The sequence below is a fragment of the Alligator sinensis genome, unplaced genomic scaffold, assembly GCF_000455745.1.
Source record: "Alligator sinensis unplaced genomic scaffold, ASM45574v1 scaffold1001_1, whole genome shotgun sequence".
NCBI lineage: Eukaryota > Metazoa > Chordata > Crocodylia > Alligatoridae > Alligator > Alligator sinensis.
This window is the reverse complement of record NW_005842564.1, coordinates 956,582-978,165: the sequence shown is the minus strand read 5'-3', so window position 1 is coordinate 978,165 and position 21,584 is coordinate 956,582.

The following is a 21,584-nucleotide window of genomic DNA, read 5'->3' as shown; positions in this document are numbered from 1 at the left end:
TTCCTGTTAAACATTATTTATGTGCTTTTCACTGTCCCACTGCTTCAGGGCTTCTTGTTTCTGTTTCATTTTCATAAGTTTAATATCTACAGTATCTGGCAACTGCTTAAACAGAGCCAGGTATAAACTACAGCTGTGCAAAATGACCTGATTTCATGTGTGAAACCAAGAGCCTTTTGTCATTGTGAACTCTGGAAGTTTATTCTAGAAGGCTCAGATTCTGGATGAAAGAACACTGACTGTGTGTTTTGAAACAAAGCCATAGGGTACGCATCCAAATGAGCCCACATGTGCCTCTTGCAGTGTCTCAAAGCAGTTTAAGATGCCACAGGAGGTACGCTGGTAACAAAAACTGCATGGCTCAAAATTTGATACCTGGAAATCCAGGTATAAAAAAAAAAAATACCCCATAGAAAAAAGCAGTCCAGGACTGTGACGCAAGGAAACTAGGAAGCTGGTCCTCAAGAGAGATGCTTTGGTTTCTGGCAAGAGTGTTTCAATAGTACTTTGTCTGCCCCAGCATATGGGGCAAACACCCTTAGTATGCTGGGGTAAGCAGAAAAGTGGTAACCAGGACCCAGGTGCTGTCCCAGGTAAGTTAAAGACATGGGGTGGTGGGGAGGTTATGGGTGTGGCGGGGTGTGATGAGTAGCGGTGGAATGTGGGGTGGGGAGTGGCAGGGGGTGTGGGAGGATGTGCAGCTTGTGGGTGGGTTTATGAAGAGGCTTAAGCAGGGGACACCACATGCCAGCCCCCCACCTGCCCTTGTCACACTGGCAGGAGCAGCCAGCTGAGCCATGGCCCAGCCACAGGCACAGCCCACAACAGCATGGCACTGCCCTGCCTAGCCCACTGATGCACAGCTTTGGACAGGACCAGGAAAGCTGTGCACTGCCGGTGCCATGGGGGGGTGAGTAGGGGGGCAGCACGTGGCGGCCTTTGCTCAAGCCCCTCCACAAACCGCACATCCCCCCCACACCCAGCACTAGCAGCCAGCTGGGCAGTGTCAGCAAAAGTCCTGCCAGACCTGCGGACTGTGTGGGGAAAGAACAGGCTTAGCAGGACCCAGTCTGGCCCAGGCTCCTAGCATGCCTTTGCACAGGACTGGGTCGTGCAGCTCCGAGATGCATGGCTCCTGTGCAAAGGCGTGTACTAGCGGAGCAGGCTGGGCAGGGTTGTATCAGGCCGACTCTGTTCTCCATGAGGATCAGGTGGTGATGCAGAGCTGTGCAGCTGTGCCTACAACAAGCCATGGTGCATTGCCTCTTGACCCTCATGGAGAATGGGCCTGGCCCGAAGCAACCCAGCTCGGTCCATCCAGCTAGCACACACTTTTAGACCAGAGCTGCATGACATGGTCCTGTGCAAAAGGTATGCTAGGAGGCCATGCTAGGCTGGGTTGGGTCCTGCTGGGCCCATTTCCCCCACACAGACCAGAGCTACAGCAGCGCAACCACTGGCATGGCCCAGCTGGTGCCACAGGGGAAAGGGAGAGTGGGTATGTGGCAGCCCCTACACAAACCCAACTTCCCCCCCAACACCCACCCACATGCCCCCCCTCCTGCAAACCCCATACCACCCCCACATCCACACACATACCCCCAGCCCCCACATTCCTCCACACCCACCCATACACCCCACAGCCACTAACATGCCCCCACTCTTCTTTCCACCCACCTCCTGCAAACCTCATGTCCCCCCATCAGACATCCAGCATGCCCAGACAGAATGAGACCTGCTGACAGGAGCTGTGGCTGCAGGGGCAGCTGTCCCAACATCCCAGTTAGTGAAGGGTCAGGGGGGCTCTGATTTTTCAATGATAAAAAAGCCAAAAGTAACCATCAAAGCATATAGATATTTAGAATTCATTTTATTATGTTGAGAGAGACACTGGTAGGCTTCCAAATTGCTTTAAAATTGTAAATACATCAATAAAACTTTATTGCCCAACTTCTCTCTCTAGATCTAGATCTACATGGTGGTCTTTTGTTTCAACTGTGCAGGAACATGGATGTCAGAGTATTTTAAACAGTAAATTTAGGATTTTTTTTAATCAGGGAATTTGCATTTTTTAAAATAGGGAACAGCAGGATTCCTGCTAGTGAGGCAAGTGGCAGGACCAAGGCAGAAGAGTCTGATCAGGGCTGTCACTGAGACCCAGCTAGAGAGCAAATGAAGTGATGACCTCCTGGCCATTTGGGAGGAGGTTTGGCCATCTGGGGCCAGTAGGGGCCATCTGGGGCCATGCTTTGACAATTCAAAGCAGGACACCACACTGAGAATATTGTTTGGGTGATAACTGCCCAGATGGCAGGGCAGGGGCACACATGGCAGCAGTGCCACACAAAGTCCAACTGTGCATCCATGGCCCACTGCCAGCTGGACCAGAGGTGCAGACACCTCTGCTGTGGCCATGCAATGCCTGTACAGGTCTGTCAGATGCACGGCCTGAGGGCCACATGCTGTCACAGGTAGCAGCAAGTCATATCCAGGCAGCAGCCCCCACTGCCAAACTGCTGCAGTGGGTAGAAGGTGCAGGGAAGTCTGGGTTAAGCCTGCTTCAGCAGTCCAGCTGGCACAAGGTCCCCAGATATCAATTGGCAGGGCCCCAGAAGCTTCTGTCTATTTGTCTCATTCAATTACTGTGGGCCCTAAGGTCCACCCGGCTAACTAGTACCCCCTACTGTACAAGGGCTAATGAATGATTGAAACAACAACATTCTGGGAACAACAGAGGCAAAAAAAACCAGGACAGGAGGGCCATGTGTGCCAAGGGGTCAAAACATGAAAATGAGTGTGCCTGAGGGGGACACCAAGTAGAGCCCCCTGTGCTGCAACCACCAGTCTCAAAGTCACCCAAAGACCTGGTGGATGCTTCCTAGTGGTGCTCCATTCAGAGGCGTGTGCAGACCAGTGAGAGGAAAGCAGCCCCACAGTCTCTGGGCACCTTCCTGACTAAAGCTTCCTTCCTGGTTTTGTACAGGGAGCACTTGGCCAGGGCCAAGAGGATGTTGACCAGGAGGTCCTGGGACTTGGTGTGGCTGCAGATGGGGTGTCCAAAAATAAAAAGGTTGGGGGTAAAGTTCATCCAGAACTCCAGGAGGAGGTTCTAGAGGTGGAGGGCCTACAGCCTGGCACACTCGAGCTTTATGTATGCCAGGGTCTCCATTTACCCACAGAAGGGACAGGGGACTGGGCCCCAAAAGCTCCAATCTATTTGTATCCTTTAAGTTAACTTGGGCCTTAAGGCCCACCCAGCTAACTAACAGTCCCTACTGTGTGGGGCTAATGGGTGAAAGATACAACTAAAAATCTTGGGACAACAAAGCCAAAAAACAGGGTGGGAGAGTTGTGTGGGCTAAAGGGTCAAAACATGAGAATGAGTGCTCCTGAGGGGGGCACCAAGCAGATCCCCCCTGGGCTGCACCCACTGGTCCTCAAAGGCATCCAAGGAGCCAGCTGACACCACCCAGTGGTGCTATGCTTGAGGCGTGTGTGGACTAGTGAGAGGAGTGTAGCCCTGCAGTCCCTGGGCACCTTCCCAACCAGAGGCCCCTTCTTGGTTACGTACAGTGCACACTTGGCCAGGGCTATGCGAAAGTTGACCAGGAGGTCCCAGGATTTGGTAGGGCCATTGATGGGGTGCCCAAAAATAAAAAGGTGGGGGGTAAAGTTCATCCAGAATCTCAGGATGAGGTTCAGGAGGTGGAGGGGTTGCAGCCTGGTACACTCAAGTGTCATATGCACCAGGGTCTTCCTCTGCCCACAAAAGTGGCAGGAGACCAGGCCCCAGAAGCTCCTGTCTATTTGTCCATTCAAAATTGCTGTGGGCTCTAAGGCCCACCTGGTAAACTAGTAGCCCTCACTATATGGGAGCTAATGGATGAATGGAATGACTGATTTCATGGGACAACTAAGGAAAAAACAGGATAGGAGTGACGTGGGGGGTCAAAGGGTCAAAAAGTGAAAGTAAATGCTCTGGAGGGGGACACCAAGCAGAGCCCCCCAGGTTGCACCCACCGGTCTTCAAAGGCATCCAAGTAGGTGGTGGATGCCACCCAGTGGTGATATGCCAAGAAACATGATCAGACAAGTGAGAGGAAAGTGGCCCCGCAGTCTCTGGGCACCTTCCTGGTCAAGTACAAGGCTCACTTGGCCAAGGCCAGAAGGAGGTTGACCAGGAGGTCCCAGGACATGGGGAGGCCACAGACAGGGTGCCCAAAAATAAAAGGTGGGGGGTGAAGTTCATCCAGAACCTCAGGAAGAGGTTCTGGAGGTGGAGGTGGAGGGGCTGCAGCCTGGTGCACGCAAGTGTCATGTGAGCCAGGGTCTCCCTCTGCCCGCAGAAGGGGCAAGAGACCAAGACCCAGGAGCTCCTCAGAGTAAGTAGTCCTGAGCTGCTTGACAGTGCAACTTTTTATACAGCTGGGGCCAGCACAGGCCAGGTTTTTATACTGCTGGGGCCAGCGCAGGTAATGCCCCCAGACTCTACAGGATTCCTGCTAGTGAGGCAAGTGGCAGGACCAAGGCAGAAGAGTCTGATCAGGGCTGTCACTGAGACCCAGCTAGAGAGCAAATGAAGTGATGACCTCCTGGCCATTTGGGAGGAGGTTTGGCCATCTGGGGCCAGTAGGGGCCATCTGGGGCCATGCTTTGACAATTCAAAGCAGGACACCACACTGAGAATATTGTTTGGGTGATAACTGCCCAGATGGCAGGGCAGGGGCACACATGGCAGCAGTGCCACACAAAGTCCAACTGTGCATCCATGGCCCACTGCCAGCTGGACCAGAGGTGCAGACACCTCTGCTGTGGCCATGCAATGCCTGTACAGGTCTGTCAGATGCACGGCCTGAGGGCCACATGCTGTCACAGGTAGCAGCAAGTCATATCCAGGCAGCAGCCCCCACTGCCAAACTGCTGCAGTGGGTAGAAGGTGCAGGGAAGTCTGGGTTAAGCCTGCTTCAGCAGTCCAGCTGGCACAAGGTCCCCAGATATCAATTGGCAGGGCCCCAGAAGCTTCTGTCTATTTGTCTCATTCAATTACTGTGGGCCCTAAGGTCCACCCGGCTAACTAGTACCCCCTACTGTACAAGGGCTAATGAATGATTGAAACAACAACATTCTGGGAACAACAGAGGCAAAAAAAACCAGGACAGGAGGGCCATGTGTGCCAAGGGGTCAAAACATGAAAATGAGTGTGCCTGAGGGGGACACCAAGTAGAGCCCCCTGTGCTGCAACCACCAGTCTCAAAGTCACCCAAAGACCTGGTGGATGCTTCCTAGTGGTGCTCCATTCAGAGGCGTGTGCAGACCAGTGAGAGGAAAGCAGCCCCACAGTCTCTGGGCACCTTCCTGACTAAAGCTTCCTTCCTGGTTTTGTACAGGGAGCACTTGGCCAGGGCCAAGAGGATGTTGACCAGGAGGTCCTGGGACTTGGTGTGGCTGCAGATGGGGTGTCCAAAAATAAAAAGGTTGGGGGTAAAGTTCATCCAGAACTCCAGGAGGAGGTTCTAGAGGTGGAGGGCCTACAGCCTGGCACACTCGAGCTTTATGTATGCCAGGGTCTCCATTTACCCACAGAAGGGACAGGGGACTGGGCCCCAAAAGCTCCAATCTATTTGTATCCTTTAAGTTAACTTGGGCCTTAAGGCCCACCCAGCTAACTAACAGTCCCTACTGTGTGGGGCTAATGGGTGAAAGATACAACTAAAAATCTTGGGACAACAAAGCCAAAAAACAGGGTGGGAGAGTTGTGTGGGCTAAAGGGTCAAAACATGAGAATGAGTGCTCCTGAGGGGGGCACCAAGCAGATCCCCCCTGGGCTGCACCCACTGGTCCTCAAAGGCATCCAAGGAGCCAGCTGACACCACCCAGTGGTGCTATGCTTGAGGCGTGTGTGGACTAGTGAGAGGAGTGTAGCCCTGCAGTCCCTGGGCACCTTCCCAACCAGAGGCCCCTTCTTGGTTACGTACAGTGCACACTTGGCCAGGGCTATGCGAAAGTTGACCAGGAGGTCCCAGGATTTGGTAGGGCCATTGATGGGGTGCCCAAAAATAAAAAGGTGGGGGGTAAAGTTCATCCAGAATCTCAGGATGAGGTTCAGGAGGTGGAGGGGTTGCAGCCTGGTACACTCAAGTGTCATATGCACCAGGGTCTTCCTCTGCCCACAAAAGTGGCAGGAGACCAGGCCCCAGAAGCTCCTGTCTATTTGTCCATTCAAAATTGCTGTGGGCTCTAAGGCCCACCTGGTAAACTAGTAGCCCTCACTATATGGGAGCTAATGGATGAATGGAATGACTGATTTCATGGGACAACTAAGGAAAAAACAGGATAGGAGTGACGTGGGGGGTCAAAGGGTCAAAAAGTGAAAGTAAATGCTCTGGAGGGGGACACCAAGCAGAGCCCCCCAGGTTGCACCCACCGGTCTTCAAAGGCATCCAAGTAGGTGGTGGATGCCACCCAGTGGTGATATGCCAAGAAACATGATCAGACAAGTGAGAGGAAAGTGGCCCCGCAGTCTCTGGGCACCTTCCTGGTCAAGTACAAGGCTCACTTGGCCAAGGCCAGAAGGAGGTTGACCAGGAGGTCCCAGGACATGGGGAGGCCACAGACAGGGTGCCCAAAAATAAAAGGTGGGGGGTGAAGTTCATCCAGAACCTCAGGAAGAGGTTCTGGAGGTGGAGGTGGAGGGGCTGCAGCCTGGTGCACGCAAGTGTCCTGTGAGCAAGTGCCCGCAGAAGGGGCAAGAGACCAAGACCCAGGAGCTCCTCAGAGTAAGTAGTCCTGAGCTGCTTGACAGTGCAACTTTTTATACAGCTGGGGCCAGCACAGGCCAGGTTTTTATACTGCTGGGGCCAGCGCAGGTAATGCCCCCAGACTCTAGCTCCCCTTGGCTGCAGATCTAGGAGGAGCTGGGCAGGGTCATTTTGCCCCACATGACACAACTTGCCCCACACCAAAGTGCATATCCAGGCACATCCTCCGAGGCAAAAATCCCCAGCACAAATTTGCCACTCCTATTTGAGCTGCTACAGGCGCATGTGCCTATACGTGTGGATGTGCCCGGGATGTCCAAGCCACTCTGGGTCTGTTACTACAGGATAGCTTAAAAATAAATAAATAAATAAATAAATAAATAAAGATCTCAAATACAAATCATGCCATTTGGCCTGTCCCTGCAATTCTGGATCAGTGCAGTTTACAGACTCATTGGTTATGTCCCTAGTTTATTCCAAGCATGGATAACCTTGCCAAAACACTAGGTGATACAGAAAAACTGATATTCTCCACCATGATGCCAGAGCCCTGGGTGGTGGGGAGGAGTGAAGAATGGGGTGGGAGGGAGGGAGAAGAGGGCTATAAGATCTTTTGAAGGGTGTCACAGGGTTGAGGTGATAAGCAAAGTATGAGGAAAAAAGTGTAGGCTCACCACGTCCCTGACTGGCCACTGCCCTGCCCCAACTGCCTGGCTTCTCTTCAAGGAAGTAAAAACTATAAGAAACAAATTAGTTTTTAAAATGGGGTGCTGTTCAAGTCACAAAAGTTATGGAGGGGTGCTTTGAGGCAAAGGAAAGGTGGCTGAAGTCTAAAAAGATTGAGAACCACTGGTCTACAAAATGTTTAAGGGTCTGTGAACTCTGTGTGACTTCTCAATAAAACACACTCACTTCAGCATAGTAAGGAATCCTATGTGAGACTGCTTTCCTTGGAACAAGGGGCAATATATTCCCTTGGGACATAATATTGCACTCTACAATGCAAAATTTTGAACGAAAAGAAAAGAAAAGAAAAGAAAAAAATCCTGCATGAGTGTTTTTCAAAAAAAGGACACACTAGGGAAACTGTAGCGTGTTTAGCCTTTGAATACTGTATAAGCATCCTTTCATTGCATAGACTATGTAAGAGAAAATAGGAGTAAAATATCAAATTGCAATAAGCATACCAAACATTTAAGGAAACCAAATTTTAGAAAGGCTAGCAAGAATAACTTCTGTAACAGGCTGCAGTGGCTTTACTTACATAACTTCTTTTCATTACTATCATGCTTCTGTATTTCTCAAATTTATTAAGCATCTATTAATCCCTCTTGTTACTAGTCACCCAAAGCTGCACTTTAACATAAGCATGGAAAAGTAATTCATCCTGCAATGTCTATTGCATTTAGAGAGCTGTTTTCCAGCCCCTGTGTGAAGCAACCACTTAGCTCTTGTGTAGTATTATATATTCTAATCCTCATACCAAGCACATTTTTTCAGACAAGCAGGGCAGAAAAGTGGCTGCTTTAATTATCATTGTGAAAGCTGCATTGAAGTGGAGCATGTTCTCATTTGCTGCATGCCAGTCAACCTACAGTGCTCCTAACTCCATATTGCTCTTCCTCAGTTTTAAGCAGTGTGCATAGTGTTATGTCAGAATTACCAGAAGGTTCCTACAGGGCTACATCATTGAGGGTGCACTTGACAAAAGATTTTCTTTTAATTTATAGAGCTTTCATCAGGATAAGAAAGTTATAGAAAAATCTCACTACGTCAAAAGATACAATTAATGAAATGGAAAAATAGTCCATAATCCTGAACAAATAGCTAATAGTCTACATACTGTGCATCAAGGTAATATCAGAAACAATTGCTGTATTTCAGTTAAGACATTTTAAAAACAAACAACTTGGGAGCCCTGGAAGAAAATGGTCCTGCTTAGAAGAAAATAGTTGAAATCTCATCTTGTTGTCATCACAGTTTAATGATCTAGTAAAACAATAATAGACATTTTCTTCAGATGTACAGCAGGGTTACATATTGCTCAGCTTTTGGTTTCTGTTTTATCCTTTCATTCTGTTCTGCTGCTCTCTGAACATCTTGTCTCCTTCCAACACAAGGTGATTTCTTTCACTGACAGTTGGTCCAGCCTATTTCACAGATATCAACTATATCCTAAGCACATAAACCAGGGCCAAATGCACTGTAAGTGATGTGTGTGATGGTGGAAGGGAGACACTATGACCTGCAGATCTTGACCCATACGGCACAGGAAGGAGAATGCTAGGCTGACAGTATGTAATGCAACCCTGCTTATCTCAGCCACATAGAAACAGAGCAGACATTCCAGGTCTTCAGGTAGGGAAGGAACACTTTAAGAGACATTACATATTCATATCAACTAACTACTAACAAGACACCAGTGTGTCAGAGTCAGAAACCAGTGCAGAAGGTAGCTACCATACCTTACTTGAATCTAAGATGACCCTGAATTTAAGATGAGCCCAATGATTAGAGTCTATATATGGAAAATGTATACATTTGTAATAATTTTCTAGGTATAGAATCTAAATATTAGAGAGGTGTCTTAAATATGCCCCCCTCACTGTTACAGCAGGGAAAGCAATGGGGGGAGGGGGGAATCAAGTGGTTGGGAGGGCAGGTGGCACACTTGCCCTCTGCCCCTCTACTTCCCCCGCAGTCTTCTTTCTCCCCTGCCACCTGCACCCCTCCACCCCAGCTTCCCAGCCTTTGCCCCTCCCCCACACTTCCTAGTCTCTGCCTCCGCCTCTCCTTTCCCTCACTGTCAGACACTGCTCATGCTATTTTCCTTCCCTGGAGCACGATATATGTGGAAGCTCAGCCTCTGCTGAGCCATGCAGCAAAATGGGCGCTACTGACTGGCTGGGCAGGGGATGGAGTTCCACGTGCTCCATGTCCAGCAGGGAACAAAACCTGAGCTGAGCTATGCCTGACAGTAAGGGCAGGAGAGGGGGAAAAGGCGGGGCAGAACCTGTAGAGGGCAAGTGGAGTGGGGGCAGGAGGCTGCTGTGACTCAGGGCCAGTGTCAGACCTACAGCAGCTGCCTGCCTCCTCCCCCAACCCCAGCTTTGTATATGAATCTAAGACAAGGGGCTTCCCTCCCACCATGTTGACTGGGGGTGGGAAACCTTGTCTTAGCTTGGAGCAAATACAGTAGTTGCTTTACTAATATAATATGATTTCTTCATCTGAGAACAAGGTCCTTCCATCATGTGAATCTGTACTGGAAGAGTTTCCAGTGTCCACAGATCATTAGCAGTAGAAGAGAACCCTGAAAAGGCTGACCTCTGAAATATTTGTTTCAAATGCAGTTCCTTATTGGTTTAAATCTAACTTCTAGTGATATAATCAAGGATACTGCCATTGACTTTGGTGGAAGAAGAAACAGTTCCCAACTTTGTTAGCTGTATCAATAAATAATTATGTATCAATAAATACAATCATAGAAAGTTAGGCTTGGAAGAGACCACAGGAGGTCATCTAGTCCAACCCCCTGCTCAAAGCAGGAGCATCTCCAACTAGATCATCCCAGCCAAAGCTTTGTCTAGCTGGGTTTTGAAAACCTGCAAGGATGGATTTTCTACCACCTCTCTGGGTAACCTGTTCCAGTGTTTTACTACCTTCCTAGTGAAAATATTTTTCCTAATATCTAACCTAAATTTCCCTTGCTACAACTTGAGACTGTTGCTCCTTGTTCTGTCATCTGCCATCACTGAGAACAGTCTAGCTTGATCCTCTTTTGCACCATCCTTCAGCTAGTTGAAGGCTGCTATTAAATCCCCTCTCAGTCTCCTTTGCGCTAGGCTAAATAAGTCCAGTGCCCTCAGTCTTTCCTCATAAGTCATGTCCCCCAGGCCCCTCACCATTTCTGTTACCCTTCCGTGGAATCTTTCATAATTTCATAGATGGCAGGGGCTGGAAGGAACCTTACAGGTCATTGGGTTCAGCCCTGCCCTCTACTTGGGTAGGAAAGACTGCTGGGGGTCAGATGACCCCAGCAAGATTGGGTGTTGAGATACTTTTTGAAGATCGCTAGAGTGGGTGACTGTACCACCTATAGGGGGAGCTTGTTCCAAACCTTTTGTACTCAACTTGTAAAGAAAATTTTCCTTATGTATAGTCTGAAGCAATCTTCAATCAGTTTGTGCCCATTATTTCTTGTCCTCCTCTGGGCGCCTTGGTGAATAGGTGCTCTCCCAGGCCCTGATGTACTTCCCTGATATGCTTATACGCTGCCACCAAGTCTCCTCTAAGTCTTCTCTTCTCCAGGCTGAATAGTCCCAAGTCTTTCAGCCTCTCTTCATATGACCTGGTCTCTAGGCCTCTAATCATGTGCATGGCCTTCCTTTGGACTCTCTTAAACTTCTACACATCCTTCCTGAAGTGCAGCACCCAGAACTCCAGCTACAGTCTCACCAATGCTAAGTAGAGTGGGAGGATGACATCCTTAGTCTTGCTTGAGATGCCTTGGTAGATGCATGCCAGTGTTGGATTAGCTCTGCCAGCTACAGCACCACATTGGTAGCTCATGTTCACTTTGTTGTCTATCACGACACCCAGGTCTTGTTCAGTACTGGTGCTGGCAAACATAGAACTGCTGAGTCTGTATGTGTGTTGTGGATTATTTCTTCCGGATGAAGCACTTTACATTTATCTGTATTAAACAACATCATGTTGAGGTCTGCCCTGCTCGCAAACCTGCCCAGATTGGCTTGTATTGCCAGCCTGTCCTCGAGCATGACCATGCTCGCCCATAGTGTGGGGTCATCAGCAAACTGTGCCAATTCAGTTTTAATACCCGAGTCCAAATCGTTGATGAATATGTTGGAAAGCACTGGTCCAAGTACTGAGCCATGCCACTGGTCATCTCCCACCATGATGACTCAGTTCCATCAATCAATACTCTCTGGGCCCTACCATTGAGCCAGTTACCTAGCCAGTTACCTGTAAAGTAGTCGAGGCCACATATTCCCAATTTAACCAAGAGGACATTGTGGAAGACCAGGTCAAAAGCCTTTTAGAAATCCAAGTATATGATGACATCAACCTCATTCCCCATATCCAGGTGGTGAGCTACCTGATCGTATCAACTAACTACTAATGAGACACCAGTGTGTCAGAGTCAGAAACCAGTGCAGAAGGTAGCTACCATACTTACTTGAGATGGAGATGAGGTTGGTCTGGCTTGACCTGCCCATAATGAAGCCATGTTGGCTATCCTTCAGAATACTGCCTTCTGTTAGTCTGTCAATGATGGTTTCTTTGATAATTTTCTCCAGGATTTTACCAGGAATTGATGTCAAACTGATTGGCCTATAATTCCCCGGGTCCTCCTTTCTCCCTTTCTTAAAGATAGGCACCACATTGGCCTTCTTCCAATCTTCTGGGACCTCTCCCGAGTGCCACGAGTCTTCAAAAAACTTTCCCATAGGTTGCACAATGATGGCAGCTAGTTCTTTTAGCACTCTTGGGTGTAGTTCATCTGGTCCTGCTGACTTGTAGATATTTAATCTTTGTAGAAGCTCCCCCACAAGATCTATGCCAACTATGGAAGGGTGGTCGCCCCCCACCATGATCATTCTGTATTCTGTCAAGCAGGCTAACACCCTTGGACTGGTGGAAACCCGACATGAAGTATTCATACAGGAGTTCAGTTTTGTCCTGAGTGTCAGTTATCAGCCATTCCATTTCATTCATCAGGGGCCCTATGTTTCCCTTAGTTTTTCTCCTACTCCCTACATAGCTAAAGGACTTTTTGTTGTCCTTGATTCTGGTTGCCACTCTGCATTTGGTTTGTGCTTTTGCTATCTTGATCTGCTCCCTACAGGTGTGGGCTATTGCGGAGTACTCCTCTTTGGTAGCTATTTCTGACTTCCATCCCTTGTAGGCTTCTTGTTTTAATTTCAGGAGGTCCATGACTTCCCTATTGAGCCAAGGGGGCCTCCCAGCCCTTTTGCTGCCTTTCTTATGAAAGGGAATGGACTTATTTTGAGCTTTTATGATCGATTCCTTGAGGAATGACCACTCTCCTTGTACTCCCTTCCTCATTGGACCATGGTCCCACAGGGCCTTGCCAACCAATCTCTTCAGCTTGTGGAAGTCAGCTTTCCTAAAATCAATGATTTCTACCCTATTGGCTGATTTCCTTGACTTAGGTAGATGGAGAAAGTGATCATTTCATGGTCACTGTTGCTCAGTTTCCCTTCGATCCTCAGATTCCTGTCTAGATCATCCCCTTTGGCCAGAACCAAGTTTAGGAGCCTCTAGTCAACCCGTACACTTCTTGAGTTAGAGCTCCTCAATGCAAATGAGGAATCTTTGTGAGAGATCAGTTCTTGCTGAGTGCTCATCCCACGAGATGTCCGGGTAGTTGAAGTCACCAAACCGTGCTCCGAGAGTGTGCAGCCTCTGCTAGCTCTCCAAATAATTCCCAGTCAACCTCTTCATTTTGGTTTGGAGATCTGTAGCAAACTCGTATGGTCAAGTCCCCTTCCCTGTGCTCTCCTCATATCTTGACCCAGAGGGTCTCAAGTTGCTCTCCTTTGTTTCCAATCTTCACTTCCAGGGAGGTGTAATGTTCCTTCACATAGAGAGCAACTCCTCTGTCCTTATTCCCAACACAATCCCTCCTATACAGGACGTATCCCCTTATGCCTGTAGTTCAGTTATAGGTGGAGTCCCACCAGATCTCCATAATCCCTATGAGGTCATATTGGTTGTTGGTTAGCAGAAGAGCCACTTCCTCCTCTTTGTTTCCCATGCTGCTGGTGTTAGTGTACAGCAGTGGTGGGCAATTATTTTGTGTGGAGGGCCACTTACTGAGTTTTGGCAAGCCATCGAGGGCCACACGACAGGCAGCGAGGGGCAGATAAATATTACTTTTCAACATTTTTTAGGGGCCCCATGGGGTGGATAGAATGGCCTGGAGGACTGCATCCAGCCCGCAGGCCACATTTTGCCCACCCCTGGTGTACAGGCAACTAAGACTACCATTGGAGGCCGCAGGCTTCCTGGAAGCTGTGGAATAACCTGTCCACTGGCCAGTCTTGGAGAATGCTTCCTATTGTACCCTGGGATGCTGGTTTCAAGGTTGCTATTTCTCGGGCTTGTTCTAACAGTTGATGGCCCATCCCCTAGCATTCTCAATTTAAAACCTTACCCAGGAGGTATGCCATTCTAGCCAAGTAAAGTTTCTTCCCCTTCAGTGTGAGGTGGATGCCATCTCTTCTTCAATTTTTCCCCATCCTTTCTGTAGTAGGGGACCCAAAACTGAACACAGTACTCCAGATGGGGGCCTCACCACTGCTAAATAAGGGGGAATAATCACTTCCCTAGACTTACTGGCAACATACCTACCAATACAGCCCAGTACACCATTAGCCTTCTTGGCAACAAGAGCATACTGCTGGCTCATATTCAACTTATTGTCTACTGTAATCCCCAGGTCTTTTTTCTCCAGAGCTGCTCCCCAGCCAGTCAGCCCTCAGCCTGTACTGATGCATGGGATTGTTCCGTCCTAAGTGCAGGAGTTTGCACATGTCCTTGTTCAGCCTCATGAGATTTCTTTTGGCCGAATCCTCCAATGTGTCTAGGTCATTCTGAATCCTAGTCCTATTCTCCAGTGTATCTTCTACTCCCTCCAGCTTGGTGTCATCTGCAAACTTCCTAAGGGTGCACTCTATGCCATCTTCCAGGTTGTTGATGAAGACACTGAACAAAACCAGCCCCAGGACTGACCCCTGGAGCACTCTATTCTATACCTGCTGCCAACTAGACATTGAGCCATTGATTACTACTCTCTGAGCCTGATTATCCAGCCAGCTTTCTATCCATTTGTAATGTAATGGAATGTTTTCTTACAGTCCATTCATCCAGCCCATACTGCCTTAGCTTGCCTGCAAGAATGCTATGGGAGACTGGATCAAAAGTCTTGCTAACATCAAGGTACACCACATCCACTGGTCTCCCCACATCCACAGAACTAGTCACCTCATCATAGAAGGCAATCAGGCTGGTCAGGCATGGCTTGCCCTTGGTGAATCCATGCTGAATGTTCCTAATCACCTCCTTCTCCAAGTGGTTAGAAATGGATTCCTTGAGGATATGCTCCACGGTTTTTCCAGGGACTGAGGTGAGGCTAACTAGTCTGTAGTTCCCTGGATCCTCTTTCTTCTCTTTCTTAAATATGGGTACTATTTTTGCACTTTTCCAATCATAGGGGACCTCTCCTGATCATCATGAGTTTTCAAAGATGACGGCCAATGGCTCTGCAATTACATCAGCCAACTCCCTCATCACCCTTGGGTGCTTCCCACCTGGCCCCATGGACATGCACATGTCCAGCTTTTCTAAGTAGTCCCTAACCTGTTCTTTCAGCACTGAGGTCTGCTCACCTCCTCCCCAAAATGAGCTGCCTGGTCCAGTAGCCTGGGAGCTGACTTTCCTTGTGAAGACTGAGGCAAAAAGGCATTGAGCACTTCAGCCTTTTCTGCATCCTGTCACAAGGTTGCCTCCTCCATTCAGTAAGGGACACATACTTTCCCCGATCCTCCTCTTGCTACCAACATACTTGTATACCCTTTTTGTTACCCTTCACATCCCTTTGCTATCTCCAACTCCAATTGCATTTTGGCCTTCCTGACTTCATCCCTGCATACCTGTGCAATGCTCTTATATTCTTCCCTAGTTGTTTGTCCAAGTTTCCACTGCTTATAAGCTTCCTTTTTGTGATTTAGTCTACTGAAGAGCTCCCTGCTAAGCCAAGCTGGTATCTGCCATACTTGCTAGTCTTCCTGCACATCAGGATGGTTTGTTCCTACACTCCTAGTAAGTCTTTTTTGAAGTACAGCCAGCTCTCCTCAACTCCTCTTCCCCTCAGACTAGCTTCCATGGGGATTCTGCTCATGAGTTCCCTGAGTGAGTCAAAGTCTGCTTTTCTAAAGTCCAGGGGCCTTACTCTATTGTTCTCCATCCTTCCTTTCCTCAGGATCCTGAAGTCAATCATCTCATGGTCACCACTGCTCAAGTTGCCATCCGCTACTACTTTCCCCACCAATTCTTCCCTGTTTGTGAGCAGCAGGTCAAAAAGAGCATGGTCCCTAGTTGACCGCTCCAGCACTTGCACCAGAAAGTTGTTCCCAATACTCTCCAAAATCTTACTGGATTGCCTGCACACTGCTGGCTTGCCCTTCCAGCATATGTCAGAGTAATTGAAGTCCTCCATGGGCCTGTGATCAGGAGACTTCCGCTAGCTGTTTGAAGAAAGTCTCATCCACCACTTCCTCCTGGTCTGGTTGTCAGTGGAAGACCCCCATCACAACCTCACCCCTGTTGCTTTCCCCTTTGATGCTAACTCAGAGACTCTCAACAAGCCTATCTCCAGTTTCATATTGAAGCTCTGAGCAATCATATGATTCTTTTACATAAAGTGCAGCTCCTCCTCCTCTTCTCCCCTGCCTGAACAGTTTGTACTGACCCATGACAGTGCTCCAATTATGTGAGCTATCCCACCAAGTCTCTGTTATTCCAATCATGTCATAGTTCTGTGATTGTGCAAGGACTTCCAATTCCAACGTAATTGCCTCATTGCAGTCTCTCAGTTGTCCTCACCTTCTATGGTTTTCAAAATATGAGAATAGAACCAGATTTTTTTTCAGCTGGCTTTGTGCATGTATTCTGCTGACTAGCCAATAGTAAATCTGATTTTTAATAGAGCCATGATATATGTGTTTACTGTTTCCTGCAGCCACCAGTTTCCCCAGTTTAAAATGATATAGACAAATAGAAACCAAAAGAAAGCTCCCCAAAAAGTCTAATTACATTTTCAGCCAGGAAGATACATTTTATCTTGCAGGGTTAGGACATCGTATTGCAGTTATAACCCTTGTTATTCCTTTGGGTTTTAGCACACATGATTAACTCCCCATTTTTGCAGAGATAAAGGATTTCCCCTCAGAATGTCTCAGAGTCACAGGTTAAATAGTACCAACCATCTGGGTGACTTTCCATTTAAATTACTCCACAGCAAGTTGTTACTTCCACTTGTACCTCTGCCACAATGAATATTTTTTTCATTTTTCCTAAATATTCTTGCTAGCATTTTTGGCAAAATGATCATAATCAATTCCAATTCTTTTAATCCTGATCACTCATTTCCCCCATGTAAATGCAGTAATCATGTAAGTAGATGTGTTACAAGCCAAATCAAAATGATATGTAAATATTAAATTACTGGAAGCTGTTTCTCTTGAAGACTGCCAAGAAGGCACAGCTACTCTTTTTATGATTTATTGAACATCTTCAGCCCAAACAAAGAAAAATCCTAATTAACTACCATAACATAATTTGTACGACTTTCAAAACTAACATAGAGAAGACGTGCCAATATATAAACCCTGACAAAGTGATTCCAGATTAGAACAAAGTTGGATCAGTTTTTAAGTTGCTTTACTCCAATACACACCAGTTCTGGAACTGTTTTCAATGGCTGTCATCACACATGCCACCAGAAAACATTGCACTTTTTTATTTTTATTTTTACATTATTTTTACCTTAAATGTCTACATTTTTAAATAAAAACAAATGTCAAGAATTGCACATGGGGCAAACCACAATTGCCTGGTTATGGCACACAACTCAAGGAAACTAAACAAATATGAGATATAAATACAACCAACAAATACATGCACAAAGCAGCACCTTGGCAGTAGACAATACTCTTGTCAGAATGCATTATATTCTTAAAACAGACTTTGAACCACAAAGCAAGACTTTATGCAATATTAAACATAAAAAGAAAAGAAATATGGTTTGTATATGAAGTTTTCCTACTTTGAGTTAATTGTAATGGATGCTTTTAGATCTAGGAGGCTGATGCTGTTCCCATTTCTATATACTGTGGGGAAAAATCTTTCATCAGCTGAATGATAGATAGAATAATGTAATAGATCTTGTCCATCATCTCTTACCTGTATGATTTTGTGAGCAGTAGTAATTATCACACACTCTCAATCAAAGTTATTCATTGACATAAAATAGAGTAGCTCTCTAGAGATTACCTCTCCTACAGCAAGATAGATAAGAGTTCTTCTAAAATCTTAACTTCTGTTTACTGTACCATTGCTCATGTCACTATGGTAATCATGAGTATCAATCATCCCAATTAAAGTTAAAATGCCATTTTTATTCTAATCCCCCAGTTTCAGTTATTCATGGTTTCCTCAAATAAATGCCTTTAAGGACTAACACTTCCCATAGTATTATAAATGTTTAAATCATTTGCTTCACTCATCCACAAAAAAACTCTCCTGCGTTTTGAAAGCATTTTCATGCTAGGTATTATACTCAGGCCACTGACAGACATTCATTTAAAGGCATTTTGGGGCCTGATCCTGACAACTGCGCTTCCTGCCATGCCTCACATAAAGGAGGGGCATGCAGGGGGATCCTGGGATCTTGATCCCAGGCTCCTCCTGAGCTGGCAAATTGGGTGCCCAAAAACCGGCTAATCATCACCTGGCTCCAGGGACCTATGGGGCTATCCCCCCTATGATACCTGGAGCCAGCTGACAATTACCTGGTAGTCAGCAGATTGAGACTGTCCTAGGCCTTGACTCCTAGGATCATCCTAATCTCCTATTAGCTGGTACAGACCACCCTAGGGCTTGAACCCTTGGACTGTCCCTACCAGTTGACAATAAGCAGATGAGGACAGCCCAAGGGTCACCTTGATCTGCCATCCTGGGGCCATCCTGACCAGCTAACAATCAATTGCTCAGGAGTGCTCTGGGGTTTGAGCCCTGGGGCAGTCCCTGCATGGCAGGCCACATGCTCAAGTTATGGTAACATAAAAAACAGCTACAAAGATATTACACATTTTTTCAAATAATATCTTTGTAGCTGGTTTGTGATTTTATGAAGCCATACATTCAGCGGCTATTTCTGGCATGATTAACACCTTAATCATCCCAGAAAATATAACGTGCAAAGGGCTTTATTTTCCTACTTGGTTGGAGAAGATGAACATTTTAAGTGATAAAGAACAAACTGAATTTTAAACTATAACAAAGTTAGCCAAAAAATCCATTGGTTTATGGGCCGCTGGATTATGGAGGTCTGCTAAAACTGCCAAGGCCTGGAGCCTCTGGCTCTCAAATATTCTGGAAGGAAAACTAGCAGATCAAGGAGTCTGTAGCACAGAATGAAAAATTTGGAAACCATGGCATTTATTTCCTTTTTATGCTCTTCTCTTTCATCAACTTTGGAAGAAAAATGCAGAATGAGTTTTTATGTGTAACTGTGCTGTACTCGTAATACATCAAGCACTCAAAGTTTGAGTTGCATGAAATTTTTACCACTGAAGTTTTTAGTTTTGTTTTTTTTGGGGGGGGGGGGGGGAGGAGGGTTCTGAAAGATGTAAATTATGGTTAACCAAAACATTTTGCAAATGTGTGTCAAATATGTTCAATTATTTTGAAAAAAAAAGTTTAAAAAAATTCTAACAAGCTGGAACACTTGTTTTCATCTTATTTTCAAAGTTAAAATCTTTGATTTTTCTTATCATTAGAAACTGCTTTTCATTACTTGAAGCATTTCAATTTCATTTAAAAATAACTATAACAAGTTCAATATTAAACTTTCCTCTTTTGGGTTGAACATAACATTTTGTTCAACCCCAAATAATTTTTTTTGTGTTTTCATTTTGTAAGAAATTAATTGCTTTGACTTAACCCTAAACAACCATATTTTGTAATTTTTTGGTTGAGACAAAGTGAAAATAAATCATTTATTTTGGCAGCTCAACTCAAAAGTTAGAAAATTCCACACTTGCCTGCACTGCATGTATGGTGCCTTCTCTAGTCCCAGTTTCCTTTTGAAACTGAAACCTTTATACATTTTGTTGATGTTAATCTGAAAGAGAAGAAATATCACATGCGTGACGTGGGTGGGGTAATTCATTCACATACAGATGCCTGATATTTAGAATTCCTTAATTATGATCATTGGTTAGTTATACCTTTTCACTTTCTTAATTAAATTTATCCTTCTATACCATGTTAAAATCAGATAATAAAAGTTTTTTACTGCCCAATATTGTAGCAAAACAGCATAAACCAATTAAGAAATATTTCACCTGTTCTTTTTTTTTTTTTTTTTAAACCTACTAACCTTAGCATACTGGCAGCAACATACAATATTTTACATTATGGTACTGTCAGGTTTGACCTAAAAACCACTATACAAAGCCCAAGCAAAAGTCTCTGTTATGTAACTAATGCCCATCTGCAATGATAAGGAGGAGACAGTCTTAGATAAAGGAGGCTTAAAAACAAAAGCAGAATCAGAGGACTAGGGCAAAGAGCTAATTTAAATATTAAGAATCACACCCCTAGGTAAAAAAAAAATATGCTAATAAAACATACATGTATAAAAATGAGATACATAGCTAAAACACAGATATAGAGACATGCTCAGTAAAGAACTCCTTGCGTCACTCCCTTATAACCAATTAGCAAACAAGAATGCTTATGAAGGTCCAATACTCCTGTATAAAAGATGCTTAAAATTATGAATCTGTGTGCTTGTTACGTGAAATTATTCCGCTTACACCTTGTATTGCTAGCAATAAATCTTCTTTATACTTTCACCCCTGGTATCTTTATTGGCTTTTACATACCGGGCACGATCCCAGACTTGAGCTGGGGCTCAACAGTTTTTGGCGACCCAGATGGGACTGCCTTAGATAGCTTTGCCCGGACTAGCTGATGACCAGACACAGCTCCTCCTTATCAAATGTCAGGCGCGCCCCGGGATCTCTTTTCCCGGTGAGACTTTTGTTTCAGGGGGAGCTGGATCGCTCAGCCGGCAGTAGCCTAACGGTGCAAAGCCATAGAGTGAAAGTATCAGTAACAGGCACCTGGGTGAGAGGGTAGAAAGGGCATAAGGCCTACCGTCAGCACGCCTGCCTGGGATTATCTCTGTAAGTATTCTATCTGGCCCGAGTCCAAGACCAGTGATTTTTCCCCTGTGAGGACGAGGACTAAGAACAGATCCCTGGATCCCAGGTAAGTCGGACGGTCAGGACCGGGAAGGCAGCCCTGAGATGGGTACTATTAACAGTAAGGTTAGGAAATGTACCCCCCTCTCTTGTGCATTGGGACATTGGGCAGAGTTTGGTGGAGATCCTATGACTAGGAAGAAAGCTAAATTCTTCTGTGAAACTGCATGGCCACGCTATCAGCTAGATGATCAAGAACATTGGCCTCCGGAGGGAAGTGTTAATTATAATACTATCTTACAATTGATTTTGTTCTGCCGGCAGAATGGTAAATGGGAGGAATTGATGTATGCGCAAGCGTTTATGTCTCTTAGTAGAAATAGAAAGGTTTTGGAGGAATGTGGATTGGGGGAGGGGGTTCGGGGAAGTGAGATGGCTTTCATTGAACCAACTGTAAATCCTGTCCTGGACTGTCCGGAGCCGGAGGCTCTTCCCCCTCTGCTGCCTTTACCATATTCTCTTCCTCTTCCTCCTCCTCCTCCTGATACAGCTGATTCCTTGCTGGCATCTGCTCTTCCTGCTTCTTCCCCCCCAAGGCGGAGATTGAAAATACTCCCCAACCTAGGAATCTGGAACAGCACCAGCCCTGGCTGTCAGGTGTTTGGCAATCTCCAGATTCCCCGACTTCTCCTGATATAACCCCGGGAGGTGGGTGGAGAGTACAGTTAAGAGCAGACTCCGGGGTTAAGGGAAAACATCACAGGGAATCTGATCCTGGCCGTGGGAA